This window comes from Lithobates pipiens, unplaced genomic scaffold (genome assembly GCF_037356315.1).
Source record: "Lithobates pipiens isolate NorthernLeopardFrog02 unplaced genomic scaffold, aLitPip1_a1.2 Scaffold_1, whole genome shotgun sequence".
In the NCBI taxonomy this organism is placed as follows: domain Eukaryota; kingdom Metazoa; phylum Chordata; class Amphibia; order Anura; family Ranidae; genus Lithobates; species Lithobates pipiens.
The window spans coordinates 201,479,963-201,498,273 of record NW_027507685.1 but is presented as its reverse complement, the minus strand read 5'-3'; the positions used below and the strand labels follow the sequence as shown (position 1 = coordinate 201,498,273).

Sequence of the window (18,311 nt, the reverse complement as noted above, 5' to 3'; positions counted from 1 at the left end):
TGCTCAGGTACTGGTATACCCGAGGCTGTCAGTCTAACACAGGGAATAAGCTCACAGGAGGAAAGCTCTCAGGGATGACCTCATCAGTGTGCTGCTGCTATTTCATTGTCCAATCAGCCTGGAGCAGGAAAGGTGACTAAGCAATCAGGAATTAAACAGTCACCCTTTGCTTAACTTAAGAAATTGCAGCACTTTTAAAAAATTGTTCACTTATAAGACTTATAAGTTGACATTAAAGGGGTTAAAGTTAAGTCCAACTATGAAACTATGAAACTAAAGGTATATGCCATCATGTGGACTTGTCTTTTTCATTTACGGTTTATGTTACCGAGCCCTGGGAGCACCGTTCTTGCTGTACTTATGGTGCTCTGATACTGGATCTTCCCATCTCCAATCTTGCAGCCGCCCTGTTTGCCCCTTCTTCTCCTTTACAATTACAGATGGCTTTGTATTATGTGAACCCATTCACAAAATAGAAAGTATTCCATGAATAAACCAAGGCAGGAAGGGGCTGGAGGAAATGCTGCTGTGTAGCAGAGCGCCTCTTGTCAGAACTGGGAGTATAGTAATGGTTGTACTCCCAGTGCTCAGAAAAAATGCAAATATTAAATAAAAAATGTAAAGTCCATGATGACAAGCCTCTGCTGGCCACAGCTACTAGCGGCTCTTTACACAGCCAGCGACTATATCGCCGCTGGGTGCAGTTTGTGTAGCTGCTGATTGCTGTCACTACAGTTCGCACTGGACTAAATTGTTGGTGTGAATGTAGCCTTAAAAAGTCCATTCTATTGCCTTGGTCTCCTCCATATTCCATTTTTCTTGCAGCTGTGGTCTGACTTCCTGTTGGAGGGTGGCTACGTTCCTTCACCATGTTCTGCCATCTCTTGCTCTCCCTGAGATGGATTAGGGACTATAGGATGTGTATTGTGTCTAGAGCAGTGCACATGACCATAACTAACATGCACTGCTCATCCCAAATAAAAAAAAGTCGGGGGGTGGGGGTAGAGGTTCACAAAGAGCTGGGTGTGTGGAATATTTTTTGAAAATGAGACTATCACTTTAAGTGTCTCTTCAAGTCTACCTATCAGAATAGTGATTTCAAATGTTGTAAGAATAAGGCCCCATGTCACACTGGCAGTTTTTAAAACCCGTGATTTATAGCAGCTACAGAAATGGGCTCTTCTGCATTTTTGTTGCTGAGAATGAAATGCAATTCCATCAGCAATCGGTAGAAGTTCCAAACAATTTTTTCTCAGTCACCGAGCGATAGGCTTACACCAGGGGTGTCCAAACTTTTTTCACAGAGGGCCAGATTTGATGAAGTGAACATGCGTGAGGGCCGACCATTTTTCCTGACATTCTTTGAACCATTAAAATTCGGTCGAAGTTTGTTCTTCCGAGCATTAAGACACTGCCCAACAAGTATTCTCTTGCCTTTGTGGCGGTATGGGGTGAAGAGATGAGCTTGGGCGTGTTATTTGGATATACTGTATTTATCGGCGTATAACATTCACCTTCACTTTAAGAGGGACTTTTAGGGGAAAAAAAACTTAAACTAAAATTTTACATAAAGAACTGTGAAGCAAAAAAAGGGTCAATGCCCATCTGTAGCCTCACAAGTGCCGTCAATGTAGCCCCACACATGCCACGGAATGTAGCCTCCCACCGTTGGCACGTAATTTCCGCCCCCACCCCCCGGTGGCACGTAATTGCTGCCCCACCGTTGCCCATCTGCAGCCTCGTAGGGATGGGGCAGGACAAGCGCCAACAGATTGCATCAAAGAGGCCACCGAGAAAACGGATTCTCCTCCCACCTCCTATTACAGAGGCTGCTGTGTAAACGGGAAATTCTCCTGTATGTATTGCACTCGCCCCACCCCCCTCCCTGTCCCCTTCAAGGCAGCCAGCATATATATATTTTGTGGCCCCCAGCACTCGGGGATTCATTGGGGGCCACAAAAGATGTACATGTTCAAATTACCAGGCAGCCTTTCGAAACTGGAACACAGGCCGCAATTGCCCCATGGGCCGGACTTTGGACATGCCTGGCTTACACTAACATCTGGAGGTAGTGACATAATTGCCAGCTTCAGTATTTACTTGTGTTGTCCAATGTAGCTGTACATCTTGGCACTACTGCAAAGACAGGGATTGTATCCAGCTACGCATTACCAGAGAAAACAAAGCAGAGAGATTTGTAGCAGCTATACAGTTGCTACACAGTTGCTGCTGTGCCATGAATCCCAATGGCTCTTTTATAGTAGCCCTTGCCACCTCTGTAAAAAGCAAATTGTAGTGGATCTCTTTTCAGAGGCCATTTCACAGGTGACTGGGAGACCGTATGTTGCCTCCTTTCTGCCTGTTTTAACCCTGTAAAGCAGGGGTCTCAAACTGGTGGCCCTCCAGCTGTTGCAAAACTACAAGTCCCATCATGCCTCTGCCTGTGGGAGTCATGCTTGTAACTGTCAGCCTTGCAATGCCTCATGGGACTTGTAGTTTTGCAACAGCTGGAGGGCCGCCTGTTTGAGACCCCTGCTGTAAAGCTCATGCCACATATGTGCGCTTTGCACACAATTGCAGGGTGCTTACAGCTTGGCCATATTCACCTGAATGAGTCGCATTTGGCGGTGGAACAGCCCACCAAATGTGACGGTGGGTATAACTTTTGCTGTGGCCATGATGCTTTGCTTTGGCATGTGTACAGGCTCCTCCAGCCCCTGTCCATGGCTCAACCACCTATTTTTTACTTTGTGGCTCTCCAAGGGCATTTGCATTGATACGCCCCGTGTGAATGAGGTCTTAAGCTGATGTTGGATGGAGGATAATGTCCCTAGCAAATATCTGCAGCAGCAGGTTTGTTAAGGTGAGCTGCGGCATCGCTAATAGGCTGTGTGATGATTTTGTCATTGGTGGCAGAATCACCAGTCTGAAATCTGCCTAGCACTATTGTTTGTGCAACATATCATTAAGATCATGTCAGCAGAATGTTTGTCTGGATTATTGTATTGACATCAATGGCTCGTTTACACAAGTCTGTCCATCTAAAGAGCGGTCAGTGGTGGATTGCTTTTCAGAGGGTGCTTGACAGGTAGTGGGGAGGAGATACGTCCTCCTCATTGCCTGTTTCAATCCATAAAAGCTCGCAACCATACGCATTGCAAATGGTTGTGGAGTGCCCGCATTCAGTGGAATAGGTTGCATTTAGTGGGTTGTGAAGCTGAATGTGATGAGGGATAATTTTTGCCATACGGGGATGCAGAGTGCTGCTGCGTGTGTATACGGCTGCCTTTGCAGTTTGGGGGTGGGGGCAGCAAAATTGCGGTTCAACTGCTTGTTTTTATGGTATCTTGTTGACTTTTTAGCTTTGTGATCAATCAGAGGTTCCAGATCTTCCTGCCTGGCACCACAGCGGGTCTTCTCTTCCCTGTTATTTTTAATTTTTTTGCTACAGGGAATGCAGTAAGAGTAATGAGAGCCAGAAACTACGTCAAAAAGTGGTTGATTCAGCCTCTCAATATACACCCAAGTCTAACTCTGCACTTTGTCATAACATTTATGTTACTTTGTTCTGCTTTTACAGTTTTTATTAGTCCTTTAGTAATTCTGTTTAATAATGTGGACATGTAATATACCACAAGTGAGTAAGGATGCCTAATGTCATGAAGAAAACTACAAACTGCAATAAATAGAAACGTGCTTTCTTTCGTCATAAATGGCCAGACTATAGTTGCCGGTCTCTGCCAACTGAAAGGGTGAAGCTGTCTGCTTGGCAGCACTAAACTGAGAGCTCACTCTAAAAATGAAGGCTCCTTCACAATGTTGCCTTGCTCTTTGAACACACCACGGAGCCCTTTATGTTAAATGGCATCCTCCCCCCCCCCCCCCCCCCAAATCCATCGGTGTTACGGTGCATCACAGTGACTACTGTGTGTTGTGGTGCATCATAAAAGAATTGCCCGTTTTCATTTTTCTCATCATTGTAGTATGTTGATAGCCCATCTAAATATGATGTTATATATGCTACGTTATATAAATATAACATGTTTCTAAAAATTAAAAAATGTGCCTTTATTACAATCACTTTTTTAAGTTAGTGTTACTAAACCCAGGACCCTGCATTCATATCTGGTCTCCACAGTACACAAAAACATGGAAATGCATTCATTTTAGTAAATCTAGACGGCTAAATACCTTTTCTCATCAGCAGTCTTGTGACTTCTATCAGTGTCTGGTTAAAGCGGGAGTCCGCCGTTTTTTTATTTTTTTATTTTTTTTAAAAGCCAGCTGCTACAAATACAAATACGTCACTCGGGTGCTGCCGCCGCCATCTTGGGTATGGGAATCAGGAAGTGGAGCCTTTCGGCTTCATTTCCCGGTTCCCTACTGCGCATGCGCGAATCGCGCTGCGCAATAAGGATGGACCCGCTGCCTCTGGGATCTGTGTGTTTTCCAGCAGGCAGCGGGGGACTTTCGGAAAGGGGCGTAGATCTACGCCCCTTTCCGCAGAGAGCTATTCCGGAAGTGGGTGCAGTTACCTGGATTATCCAGCTAACTGCACCCCCCTCCCCCCTGAAAGGTGCCGATCGTGGCGCCGGAGGGGGGGAGGATTCCAATGAGCGGAAGGTCCACTTTAGGGTGGACCTCCACTTTAAAGCTTGTAGGAGTTTTCATTCTCCCATGATTGTCCTATCAGGCTGCAGGAGCCCTGACCCTCTGTCTGGACAGTGCTGGTTGGCCCTGTGCCAATCACATGCACTCTCCCAAGACGAAAAAAAAACTCTTTACTCTTCATTAATATTGGTAAACAGGACAAACGGAGAGAGTGCATCTCCTTAAAAGGGGGCACAGACAGCCATAAAAACTGGCACACGTTCTAATCCCTTTCCTCTCTATCCTAAAAAAAAACAAAAAGTTTTGCCTTTAGTTCTACTTTAAAGTGGTTGTATAGTCATTTTTGTAACTTTTACCTACAGGTAAGCCTATAATAATAATTGCCTGTAGGTAAAAAGAATATCTCCTAAACCTGCACGGTTAGGAGATATTCCCCTCGCAATGAGCCGCTGACTTCAGCGTTGCATGCGCATCAGGGATTCTCGGCTCAAAGGCTGCCGGGAAGAAAACTCCCACACTCATGCGCGGGAGAGACGGCATCGCGGCTCCGGCCACTCACAGCGCCGGAGCCGCTGCGGTGCATACTAGCTCATTATGCCTTTTCCTTTACAGGTTTAAAAACTCAGCGGTTTTACTGCCACTTTAAATCACTAACATTAGGGTTCTGACTTCATTCTAAATTTTCTGATGTGCTTTGTTGCAGGTCCTTAGCTCAAACTTTTGTCGCCATAGACAACCGAGCAACCAGTTTTCTCATACATGGATTGAGAAACACAGATTTGATTGAATATTTATCAGAACCAGTGGGTTATGCTGCCCATTTCTAGGGGGAAGACATCCTCCTCCTGGAAATGGACGGTATAAACCATTGGTTTGGATTTGATCTTCAGTCAAATCCATGTTTTTCAATAAACTCTGCAAAAAATGTACGGTCAGTACAAAAAAATTCAGTATTTAAGGAGCTTGGCAATGGCGCCCTCCATATTTTTTAGGTTGGCGTGGAGAGCCCCTTCTAAACCAATTTCTTTTATTTTGTTTTCTTGCCCTTTTTAGATTTAGTGACAGTTGAAATGAGCAAAGCCTAGAAGGGCATTTTGTTGGCTCGGGAAATTCTTCATCTGGACATGGAAGTCATTACTGGCTGTGTGCTGGTGGCAAGTCTCTCAGAATTAACCTTCTGTCATGCTGTGAAATGAATGCACTGACCCCCATATGTCATGTTTTCACATCCCATATTAAATGAAAGCTTTGTGAGCATTGACAAACCAATGTCTAAGGCATGGGCTTTGTACTGTGAGCATTAGAGAATATGACATTGCTGTGAGGAGATGAAGCCATGCTTTTGATTTAATTACAACTGTCTTACATTTTAATAATTGTGGACATAAATGTATGTTGCTGTGCGTTTTGTAATAAATGAATCTCAGGAGTGTTAAGATTTGAAGAATAAGCCATGCTTATTTCTGTACTCCTGTGACCCAGATTAAGCTGACAGCAGGCTGAAGTCCGCTGTCGGCTGATGTCACAGAGCTGGTCCAGGCTCTGCAGGGATCTCGACAATAATGTCAGGATCAGATGCCTGACTCAGCTACTCAGAATGCACTTTAATTGTGGATTTACACTCTTTAATTCACATTTATTCTTACAGAATGAGTTTTCCATTTCAAATTACTTAAAGTGATATCAAGCTCAAAAGGAAACCGTTATTATTTTGCAGCTTAGTAATTCTTAGATGTGGTGGCAGCATTAGTTTTTCTTTTTTTTTTAATCTTTCTTTCCTTTATTTTCACCTGGTGATCCTGTCTGTCCTTATTTTAACAGAACAAACTGTTCTGCTGATGTAGCCGTAACAGGGTTGACACAAACCTCTACTTACTGACAGTGGTGCTTACAATAATCAGCATTTAGTTATGTAAAATCTTTATCCCAAAAGGGGGAAAAAACTTTGCTTTAGCTGCTCATAAAATGTTAGCTGGGGTTCACCTCCAATTTGTTAGTGTATTTGAATCTGCTAGTACATCTAACACTCACTTTCCCCTAATCTGACATTGCTGCTGTCCAAAGCCCTGTGCTCCTTCATCCAGAGTGAAGGCACTCTAATACAGGAGGCATGTAATTGGCCAGATCACCAGGTGAGAATGGGGGGGATAAGAGCCTGAAAAATAAATCTCCAGCTGTTTTGAAACTACAAATCCCATCATGCCTCTGCCTCTAGGAGTCATGCCTGTGATTGTTAGGCTCTTGCAATGTCTCATGGGACTTGTAGTTTCAAAACAGCTGGTGTGTGTGTGTGTGTGTGTGTGTGTGTGTGTGTGTGTGTGTGTGTGTGTGTGGTCTTTTCTTGGATAATAGAGGAAACGATTATAACCTCTGCAATTTTATTGCTTTGTGTCTTTGCTGGAGACATTTTCTTTCACACTCTTGATCAGAGGTACAGATGTAAATATAGTTTGCACTTGCCGTGACCGAAGGGGAGAGAAATTGTAACGAGGATAGACCGCAGTAGAACCATGACACAAGATTCTTATGGTTTGCCACAGTGAAAACTTTCTCTAGAGTTTTCAACAACTTACTAAAAGCTGACATCTCTAATAGCACCAGTGGATATATTGTCTTAACCTTACAGTGATTCTAAAGGTTATATTACACAAAGCAAGATTCATAAAGACATGGATGAGTGAGTTTGGGGTAGACTTGACTGGGCTGCACAAAGTCCTGACCTCAACCCAAAAGACCTCGCTGGCGGTCCTGGCTCCACCCCTCTGCTGGGTGCCTCCAATAGCAAGCCTCTTGCTATGGGGGCACTGTAGCAAGCACGCTCCCAAACTGCTGTCCTGTAAATAGACATTGTCCATTCACACACACATTGCAGCTTGGCCCCGCACCCTACTGTCGCCTCATTGGCTCACTGGCTGTGATTGACAGCAGCAGGAGCCAGTGGCTCCCACTGCTGCAAGGGCCAATGAGGAGAGAGAGACCTAGGATAGCTGCTGCCCTCATGCACATCGCTAGCTAGAGATGGGGCTCACGTAAGTATAAGGGGGGGGGGGCGAGCTGCACCCAGAAGGTTTTTAACCTTAATGCATAGAGTGCATGGCTTATTTATTTATTTTTACAACCCTAATTCCAAATAATTTGGGACTCGGTGCACTGCTTTGTACTTATCAGAGCCTTATTATGGGAGTCCTATCTTGATATAGCGCTTTGCCTGTCTGCAGCAGTGCTGGTCTCTCTAGCCTGGGGGTGGGGTCAGGCTGTGTTTGTCAATGGATTCACACAGCCCGGCTTGGTAGTGAGCGAGCAAGCTGCTTGCTATGGTCGCACACGGAGAAGAGGAGAAGCAGCCAGCACCAGAAAGGCCCAGAAGAGGAGGTAAATAAAATATGTAATTATTTTAATACAACCCCAGTTCCAAAAAAGTTGGGACTGTAAAATCTACATAAAAACAGAATCTAATGATTTTCAAATTTCATAAACCCTAAATATTATTCACAATGGAAAATAAAAAAATGTATCCAATGTTTAAACTGAGAAAATGTACCATTTTAAGAAAAAATAAGGTAATTTTGAACTTGATGGCTGCAACGCATCCCAAAAAAGTTGGGACAGGGCAACAAAACGCTGACAAAGTAAGTTGTACTAACAAGGATGAGCTGGAAGAACATTTTGCAACTAATTAGGTAATTGGCAACATATCGGTAACATGATGGGTATAAAAAGAGCGTCTTAGTCAGAGTGTCTCAGAAGAAAAGATGGACAGAGGTTCACCAATCTGGAAAGCTGCATCTAAAAATGTTCCTCAACCTAAAATTGCAAAGACTTTAAATCCTCATCCACAGTACATAATATGATCAAAAGATTACGATAATCTGGAGAAAACACAATATTCGTGGGTGATCTTCGGGCCCTCAGGTGGTACTGCATTAAAAAACATTGATTCTGTGATGGATGTCCCTGCATGGGCTCAGGAATACTTCTTCCAAAAATCAGTGCTGTGAATACAGTTTGCCGTGCCATCCAAAACTACAATGTAAAGTTCTATCATGCAAAGAAGAAGCCAAATCTGAACATGATCCATAAACACCACCATCTTCTCTGGGCCAAAGCTCATTTCAAATGGTCTTTTGCAAAGCAGAAAACTTCAGTGGTCAGACAAATAAAAATTTGACTTTCTTTTTGGCAACCATGGGTGACATCTTCCAGACTAAGAGGAGAAGGACCTTCCAACTTGTTTTCAGCGCTCAGTTCAAAAGCCTTTATCTCTGATGGTGTGGGGGTGTATTAGAACGTATGGAATTGTCAGCTTGCACATCTGGAACGGCACCATCAATACTGAAAGCTATATTCTGGTTTTAGAGCAGCATATGCTTCCATCCAGATGTGTGTTTTTTTTTTTTTTGTTTTTTTTTTTTTTTTTTTTTAGGGAAGGCCTTGCATATTTCAGCAACACTATGCTAAACCACATACTGTATCTATAATGGCATGACTTCCTGGTAGAAGAGTCCAGATGCTTAAGAGTCCTGCCTGCAGTCCAGACCTTTCAGCAACTGAAAATATTTTTGGGTGTCGTGAAACAAAATATGATGAAGATCCAGGACTTGAGCAGTTGGAATCCCCATATCGAGCAAGAATGAGACCACATTCCTTTAGCAACTGATCTCCGGTCCCAGGATTTTAGTGGTGTTAAACAAGAGGGGATGCTACACAATGGTAAAAGTGGCCCTGTCCCAACTGTTGAGATGTGTTCTGCCATCAATTTCAAAATTATAATTTTTCTTCCTTTTAAAGTGATACATGTTCTCCGTTTAAACCTTTTTTTATGTTTTCTATTGTGAATAAAATATGGGCTTATGATATTTTCAAATTTTTGCATTCTGTAAATATGTAGATTTTACACAGTGTCCTAAATTTTTTGGAGTTGTATAAATAATCATATTTGATTTGCCTGCTCTGTGAAATCGTAACCCTCAGAGCCATTCAGAAACCTCCTCTTCTGGGGTTCCCCACTGGTGCTCACCGCTCCTCCCCTTCTGTGTGCCACCATAGGAAGTAGCTTGCTCGCTCATTCCTGGGCTGTGTGGGTGCATCGACAAACGCAGCCTGACTCCACCTCCTCACAGGATTTGATTGACAGCAGCAGGAGCCAATGATTCCCGCTGCTGTCTCTTAGCCTGTGAGGAGAGAGAGGGAGAGCGCGCGCAGCATTGCTGCAGACGGGCACAGCGCTGGATCAAGATAGGAGAAAGCAGTGCAGACAGTTCACATGGTGCCAAAACTGCCCTAATGGGTTTCAGTCCTCATAGTAGCTTAGTCTATGACCTCATGACTAAGCTCCTATCAGGATTGAAACGCATTGGGGCTGTCTTTGTTCGAGGTGAACGGTCTGCGCATTGCTTTAATAAATTAGAAGTTGGCTTTTAGAGTGGGCGACTCTCCCTTACTTGTTTGGGAGTACCAAAGAGCAGAATGAGTGAAGACTGAGGTCATTTTGTGCCACTGCTGATAAGGCTCTTTTTATGTTTACATCTCCTTGCTTGTCTTGAATGAGTCATTAAACAGGCAGCAGCAGAGATGCAGAATGACCTCGGCTTTCAGCGATTCTGAATGACTAAAGTCTTAGGTCATTCTGTGTCGGTGCTGCTGCCTAGTAAGTGACTCATTCAGGGCCAGGGGAGATGAAGACCTCAACAATGTCATGTACAGAATGCCTCCAGGTTGCCAAATTCTACTGACCTTTTTTTGACCGTTTTAGAAAATCACAATGACTTCAAATTAAAATGGACAATAATTTTAAATAACATGAAATAATAAAAGGCTTGTGTAGCAATTTTATATGCTATATTCATTTTTTTTTAATGATAGTAGAGTTCTCCTTTAGTCATCGCTTTAAGCTGATTTTAAGGCTATACAGTCAAAACGCATTAGATGATTTGTTGGTTGCTGTCGTCTTTGAACAATAAAATGTTATATATTGAGCAGAGTCATGTCCCAGCTTCCATCCTGAAATGTCACCACCGGATTTTTCTGCTCCTTAGCATACTAAGGACATGAAAAAGCTGTAAAACATGTACTACAATAGATTTTTAAAGCGTGGTTATACAAATGTTTATTGCATTTTTGGATGAATCGGGAGTTCTCTTTTCACTGTCTTTATAGCTTTAGACGTCTTCTGGCCCAGAAGTTGCTGAGGAGCTACAAAAGCCAGAAGAAGTAGGACAGGACTTGATATCCCTCAGTACCTTCTGGCCAGAAGCTCTCAAAGTCTGTGAGAATTTGAAATACATTTTTTTTTTTGTAATGGTTTTATGCTCTTTTTAGGTTTAAATTGTCCTCTTTCTGCAAGTCGGTTCAGAAGAGTGCTTCTTATATTTTGAAAAGGTCCAAAATGCAGTGGATTACAGGCACGTTGAAAGCCGCCTTTGCATACAAGCCTTTAGCTTGCTCATGACAAGACATAGTGCATTGGCGCTGACTGTAAGCCTGTACTTCTGTGTTCTGCATGACTGCACTGGCTTCCAGTTAATCAGTTACTAATTGGGAAGAAGAGACCAGTTAGCGCTGCTGGGCCCTGTGGGGGGAGTGTGGGAGTTCTTGCTCATTCTTTCATACCGCACAGCTAACCTATTAACCCTGCAAATATTACACTTGTGTTTATCGGATATTTAGTAACTTAGATATGCATGGGACTGTACCTTCCCCTTCTGTAATCTTATGTTTGATCATTCAGTGTTCTGTTGCAAGCATGCTCACTTTGCTTCCAAGAAATGTGGCATTACCAAGCTTTCAGATTTTTTTTAAACAATGACTTGGAGTAACAGCTTAGACCAGGGGTGTCCAAACTTTTGACCTTCCTGGGAAAGTCCTATTTTTCTATCCGTCTGCAGAGCGTATCGGATGAACACGGACAGACGGTCCGTGCTCATCCGATCCCCATAGAGGAGAGCAGAGAGCTGACAGGGCGGTCCCTGCACAGTGTGCAGAGACCGCCCTGTCCGCCGCCGACTCAGCGGGGATAAACAGAGCGATCCCCACTGAGCGGGCGGATCATCACGGGGCGGATCATTACTGTTCCGTCCCGTGTGAAAGGGGCCTTACAATACAAATCGATACAAGAGGGATCAGAGGGCCCTGCTCATTAGAGCTTACTATCTGGCTGTGTAGAGAGCTGCAAATAGGTGTGGCTGATGGCGCATTGTCATTATAGTGGATGAGGCTGGCAGCCGCACCTACCTGTTGCGAGCACCCCCTAGATCTGGCCATACTTGCCTAGAGCCCCTGCATTCCCTGTCCCGGCATCCCTCCAGACGTACATTTGCCTGGCTTGTTATTGTAGGCTGCTGTGGCTACTATGCTTGCATGGCATCCCTGGGTCCCTCCAGAAGGGCCCGGACTGCATGATAAACACTCTGGGACTGCATGTGGCCAGTGGGTTGGACACCCCTGAATTAGACCTTGCACTTTATAGATCTAACCCCTAATTATCATTGCCCTACACCCAATGCAAAATTGCTAACTTAAGCCATTAAATAACATTTAAAAATATAAAGTACAAGATATTTTTGACCTGGTCATTTAGATGCCTAAAACATCACTTGGTCTTATGGAAGCCTCCTTGGATAGCCGAGGATCCAAAATGTTGCAAGGACTCAGTCCTGCAGTGTACATTTGAGCACCAATGCCTTTTCTTTTCTTCTGGCATTAGTGATTTTTGTATAGGTGACTGAGGGGTTAACAGACAGGTATTAGATTATTTAGGCCGCTTTTAATGTTTATTTCTTTTTTTCGAGCAGTCAGCTGATGCTATCCAGAAAATATTACAACTATGCTAAAGTCAAGGTTCCTTCAGTTTACAGATTTCTGTAATACACTACAGCCAAATATCACATGTGGGGTGTCTTGTAATCTACTCTGTATAACTGCCTCTGTCTCTGCTTGATGGATCCTCAAATGTGGTTGCTAGTTCTGAGAAGCCCACTAGTCCTGACTCCAACCTACATCAGGCTTTTACTAGAGGCGATTCAGTTCGCATTGTGCGCTATATAAGTATTTCATTCATTCATTCATTCAATGTGAAACACAGCAAGGACCCCACTGTGGGTGTGTGTTTTTAGATATGGCTGTTTTTGGGGATTCCTGTGCATATAAAGAAACCATCAAAATGTGTTCCCAGATCAACAGATGACTTCCATAAGTGAGAAGGTGAATGGCGGCTATGTCTAGGTTAAATACTGAAGATCCAAAAATGAAGGCTGTGTTCCATGGGGAGGGTACCCAGCGCAGGATTCGGTATACAGACCTGTCCATCTCTGCTTTGAGGCAGATGCTCTGCTGCAACCAACTTCAGCAAGAATTTGCCAAGTAAATTGAATGTAATATGTGAAAAATAAAAATTCACACATACCCAACTTCTTGCCTTCTTAAAGCGGAGGTCCACCCTAAAGTGGACCTTCCGCTCATCGGAACCCTCCCCCCCTCCGGTGCCACAATCGGCACCTTTCAGGGGGGAGGGGGGTGCAGTTACCTGGATAATCCAGGTAACTGCACCCACTTCCGGGATAGCTCTCTGCGGAAAGGGGCGTAACTTACCTAGTACATGCTCTCTCAGCTTGCAGAGCTTGCATATACAGCCTCATGCTAAATAACTAAGCACCATTTCATGCTGAATAAACTAAATAATTATTAATCTATCTTAAATAGTAAACTATCTTTTAGATTTTTACTCCAAAATCATTTTATTTAAATAAAAATCAAAAAAATCTATATTTATTTTTTAAGCATGGATTTTTATCCACCCTGGTTGCGGCACACTGCACCACAACGTGCTGTGATTCATAAAGTTGGATGAAAAAAAAAGTTTGACATATCAATAAAGAAAAAGGTAAACCGTGCAGTGTTTTTGTAACAAAGCATCCCGTTGCACTGCCACTTCATAGCACACTTCTGTGGGCGCATGTTGTACAACGCAATACTCATCCACTGATCTGCATCCAGGGCCGATCACTCGCATGTGATGGCTGCATGAGTGCTTATATGTGAGTGATGGCAATTATCTGCAGGAGCTGGCAGCTTCCCTTTGCTTTCAATGGTGCTTCCTCCTGCATCCAATTACAGGAATATTCCCACTGGGGTTCTCACATCTAATCAGAATGTGGGTGCATTCCCAGCTTATGAAATGCATCCTAACAGTTTGGTTCTATAAGTTGTAATAGGAAACTTTATCTGTGTATTGAAATTGAACATGTAAACCCTATTTGATGGTAAATCTGTCATTATGACTGTTGAGCTAATGTCCCTATTCAGCTCTGGTGCCCATCTAGCCTAGCAAAGGCCTCTCCTCTTTTGGGAATGTCTAATTACTGTCTGTGCTGGACCATCTCCTCTGCCCTTCCCAGTTGGGGATGGAGCGGATGGTATTAAAATAGCGTCTCACTCGAGTGAGAGCTCTGAGTCTGTTGGTGCCCAGCAGCAGTTTTAGGCCTTTAACCACTTGGGATCCGCGCTATTGCAAAATGACGGCAATAGCGCGGACCCACATTTTCGGGACTACGTCTATTGACGTAGTCCCGGTTACGAGCGGCCTGCGCGCCCCCTGAGGGGCGCGCGCGGCGCGCTCTGTGATCGGCGAGTCCGTGAGACTCGCCTGATCACCGATCCGTGTAAGGGGTCGATCCCGACCCCTTATCACGTGATCAGCTGTCAGCCAATGACAGCTGATCATGTGATAAAACGGAGCCGGTAATCGGCTAGTATTCCTCCTCGCGCTGACAGCGCGAGGAGAAAAAAAAAAAGCCGATCGCCTGCGGCCGTGTTCGGGACATCAGTCCCGATCACGGCCAGCAATTTAAAAGGACACCTGCCCCCTGCCAGTGCCCACCTGCCACCCGCAGTGCCATCCTGAAATAAAGTAAGTGCCCCCCTGTCAGTGCCACCCAGCAGTGCCCATAGTGCCCACAGTGCCACCCAGCAGTGCCCACAGTGCCACCCAGCAGTGCCCACAGTGCCACCCAGCAGTGCCACCCACAGTGCCACCCAAAATCTGCCTCAGGTGCTGCACCCCAGTGCCGCCCATCAGTGCCCAGCAGTGCCGCCCATCAGTGCCCAGCAGTGCCGCCCATCAGTGCCCAGCAGTGCCGCCCATCAGTGCCCAGCAGTGCCGCCCATCAGTGCCCAGCAGTGCCACCTATCAGAGCCACCTATCAGTGCCACCTATCAGTGCCATCTATCTGTGGTACCTATCAGTGCCCATCCGTGCCACCCATCCGTGCCACTTATCCGTGCCACCCATCCGTGCCATCTTATCTGTGCCCATCTTTGCCCATCAGTGCCGCCTTATCTGTGCCCATCGGTGCCGCCTTATCTGTGCCTATTAGTGCCGCCTTAACTATGCCTATCAGTGCCCACCAGTGCAGCCCATCAGTGCCCACCAATGCAGCCCATCAGTGCCCACCAATGCAGCCTATCAGTGCCGCCTAATCAGCGCACTTCAATGAAGGAGAAAAATGACCCGTTTGCAAAATTTTATAACAAACTATTAAAACATGATTTTTTTTTTTTTTTTTTTTTTGCATCTTTTTTTGTTTGTTTAGCAAAAAATAAAACTCCGAGCTGTAACTAAATACCACCAAAAGAAAGCTCTATTTGTGGGAAAAAAATGATAAAAAATTCATTTGGGTACAGTGTTGTATGGCCGCGCAATTGTCACTCAAAGTGCATCAGCGCTGAAAGCTGAAAATTGGTCTGGGACTGAGGGGGGTTTAAGTGCCCAGTAAGCAAGTGGTTAAATAACATTCAATGCACATTTAATCTCGGTGGGGGGAGACTTTTTTTTTTTTTTTTTTCAAACTGCTTGTCCAAAGGACTAAATTGGGTTCCCAAGCTACTTGTCCTGATAAAAAACATCAACCCTTCATATTTTTTTTTTTTATTAGGCAGAGGAGCGTTTGAGAATGTTTGGGGCTTTTAAAAATGAAAGGGGCTTTATGGCGACTCAAAATTTTTAATGTTTTTAACATTGCGCTGTTTATCTCCTATTCACCTCCCTGCCTGTCTCCAGCACCACAACCGGAGACTAGCAGGGTGGGGAGAGACTTTGCAGTGTGACGCCCATCTGGAAAGGGGAGTATTGGGCTCTCTTAAACCCTTGCCGTTTTTTAAGGTGAAAAACCGTTTGTGCTGCAGCAGCGCCCCTGAGCCCTCCTTATACTTGCATGAGCCCCGTAAATCCCATGTCGTGTCCTGATTGGATAGATTGATGGCAGTACAGCCACTGGCTCCTGATGCTGTCATTCAAATCCAGTGGCGGCGGGGGCGGGGCCGAGTCCTGCTTTCTGTGCAAATAGAAGCAGGACACTGGAGTGTGCTCGCACGGGTGTCCACAAAGGAGAGCGTTTCTCCGGGGCATTTGAGAAGAGGAGGAGCCAGGAGCGCTGCTGAGGGACCCCAGAAGAGGAGGATCGGGGCCACTCTGGGCATAACCAACTGCACAGTGGAGGTAAGTATGACATGTTTCTTCTAACGCTCAACAGAAGCACATCTGCAGAAGGGGTAAATGAGGTGCCGGTGTTCTATCGAATAGTGCATTTAGTCAGATAATGCCTCTGACTGTCTGCTCATGCGCAGTACGCAACGTCACTCCAGCTGATATGTTGATCAACTGGCTTGACGTCAACCCTGCGCAGATTGTCAGAGACATTCGATGATCTGCAAAGGGAGAATGTAAAAATCAGATAACCAATATGTCAGTTGGCGTGACGTTGCGTACTGCGCATTCGCAGATAGTCTGAGACGTTATCCGATGGGGATACACTATTCGATAGATCATTGGCCCTAGTGAAAAAAAATGACTCTATTTGTTCAGGTTACCCTTGCACGTGGAAGCAATTGGGTGCTCAGTACAAGGGCATGCTGAGCAGCCAAATCGAGCTCCGGTGTCCGCTCTGTTAGGCACTGCTTGCCCAAAACAGGGGTAAATATAAATAAAAAACACCTGCCCAGCACCCAGAACTGTATGTTCGGGGCGTCGGCCGATATGATTTGTGCATCCCTGTAATCTTATTGGAAGATTTTTGTTGAAAAGAATAGTCTGGAGACAGTGTCTCTTTAAGGCCTGATTCACACCTATGGCATTTTTAATGCTTTTTGCATTTTGCAGATTTGCACTACAGTCCATTTAACATGGTTTCCTATGGAACACGTTCTGTAGTGCAAATCTGGAAAATGCAAAAAGCACTAAAAATGCATAGGTGTGAATCGGGCCTAAAACGAGCACAGGTTCACTTTAAGGGCAAAACAGAAGTTTCACCTTGCCAAGTTTCAGTGAATCGGTGACACACTTCCGCTAATCAGTACAGGCTCAGAAAGTACCTTTGCTGTCTGTGACGGCCCGAGGAGCTGTTTACTAAATGTTCAAAAGAGCGTTTTGCCTTCAGTTCCTTGTTGTGTAATCGCCTTCCAGCTGCATTACTAAATATATTGCAGAGAACTGACAGCAAAAACGTGGATTTTTTTTGATGCTTGTCATGCTTCTAAAAGTCATACTTGTAGAGGTTTGGGTGCTAAACACGAGATTCAAATTATTTGTAAGAGGATACACCTTGTTTGTTCCTTTTTTTTTTTTTTTTTGCATCATTTAAAAGTGTGCAAACCTTACATAATGGTAAGGTATTTAAACAATTAATGCTCATTGAGCTAATGGTTTACATGAACCATTCATTAAAAATAGGATAGGGATGTGTTGCCAGTGGAGAACCCCCAACACATATAAGAAGTTGGTGGCTTGGTTTACTGAGGGAATAGAGGCTGTTCACCCATGTAGCAAAGGTAATCAGAAGGGCCAATTTAAAAAGGAGAGCTAATACCACTGTCCTCTCCCATCGGCACACCACGGTATTCCGCCACACCGCAGTATGCATTTTGTGTCCCATTCATTAAATACAGATGACTTTGTAGAACTTGTGCTTTACCATTGAGGTAATTAATGCTGCAGAGAGAACTCTGTGATTGGAGGAAAGGCCAGTCTCTTGACTTTGACATGTCATGTGACCAACCTGCCCTTCTCCCAGGCCCCCACCCAATCTGCTTTCTTTGGGCTGCCTAGGAAGCAGTGCACAACGCACATCCCTAAAGTGCATGATTGGGAGAGATTTATTAAAACTGGTGCACACAGAATCTGGTGCAGCTGTGCATAGTAACCAATCCGCTTATATCTTCAGCTTGTTCAATTAAGCTGTAACAAAGAACACCTGGAAGCTGATTGGTTATGATGCACAGCTGCATCGGATTCTGTGTGCACCAGTTTTAGTAAATCTCCTCCATTTTATCTATTAGGCGTCATGGGCTCATGAGGTCGTATAATGTAAATTGCAGACATATTTCTGCACCTGGGATATACAGTTGCGGCATACAAATGGCCATAATAATGACCATAGCTCTTTGCTCTGCCACATAGCGCCGTATGTCCCTGAACACAGGTTATCTGCATCCAGAGTTTCTGCACGCCCTTACACTTGTGTGGATTTACACAAGTAGTGGCGCAAATCCAGGTACAGCTGCATATAGCTATACATTACTATGATCAACTGGGCATGAAAATACACCCCCAATGTACTTTATTCACAATTTACATTATATGGCCTCCTATGTTGCTTTTTTTTCTTTGAAAATGTAAAAAAAAAAAAAAAAGAAAACAGGATTGTTTAAGC

The 18,311-nt window shown here is 44.4% G+C and overlaps 1 protein-coding gene across 2 annotated transcripts in view; it reads left to right on the top strand.

The window, feature by feature from the left end:
• The window catches only part of PAK4 (p21 (RAC1) activated kinase 4), a 108,639-nt gene that overhangs the window by 44,005 nt on the left and 46,323 nt on the right, over nt 1-18,311 (top strand). The window lies entirely within an intron of this gene.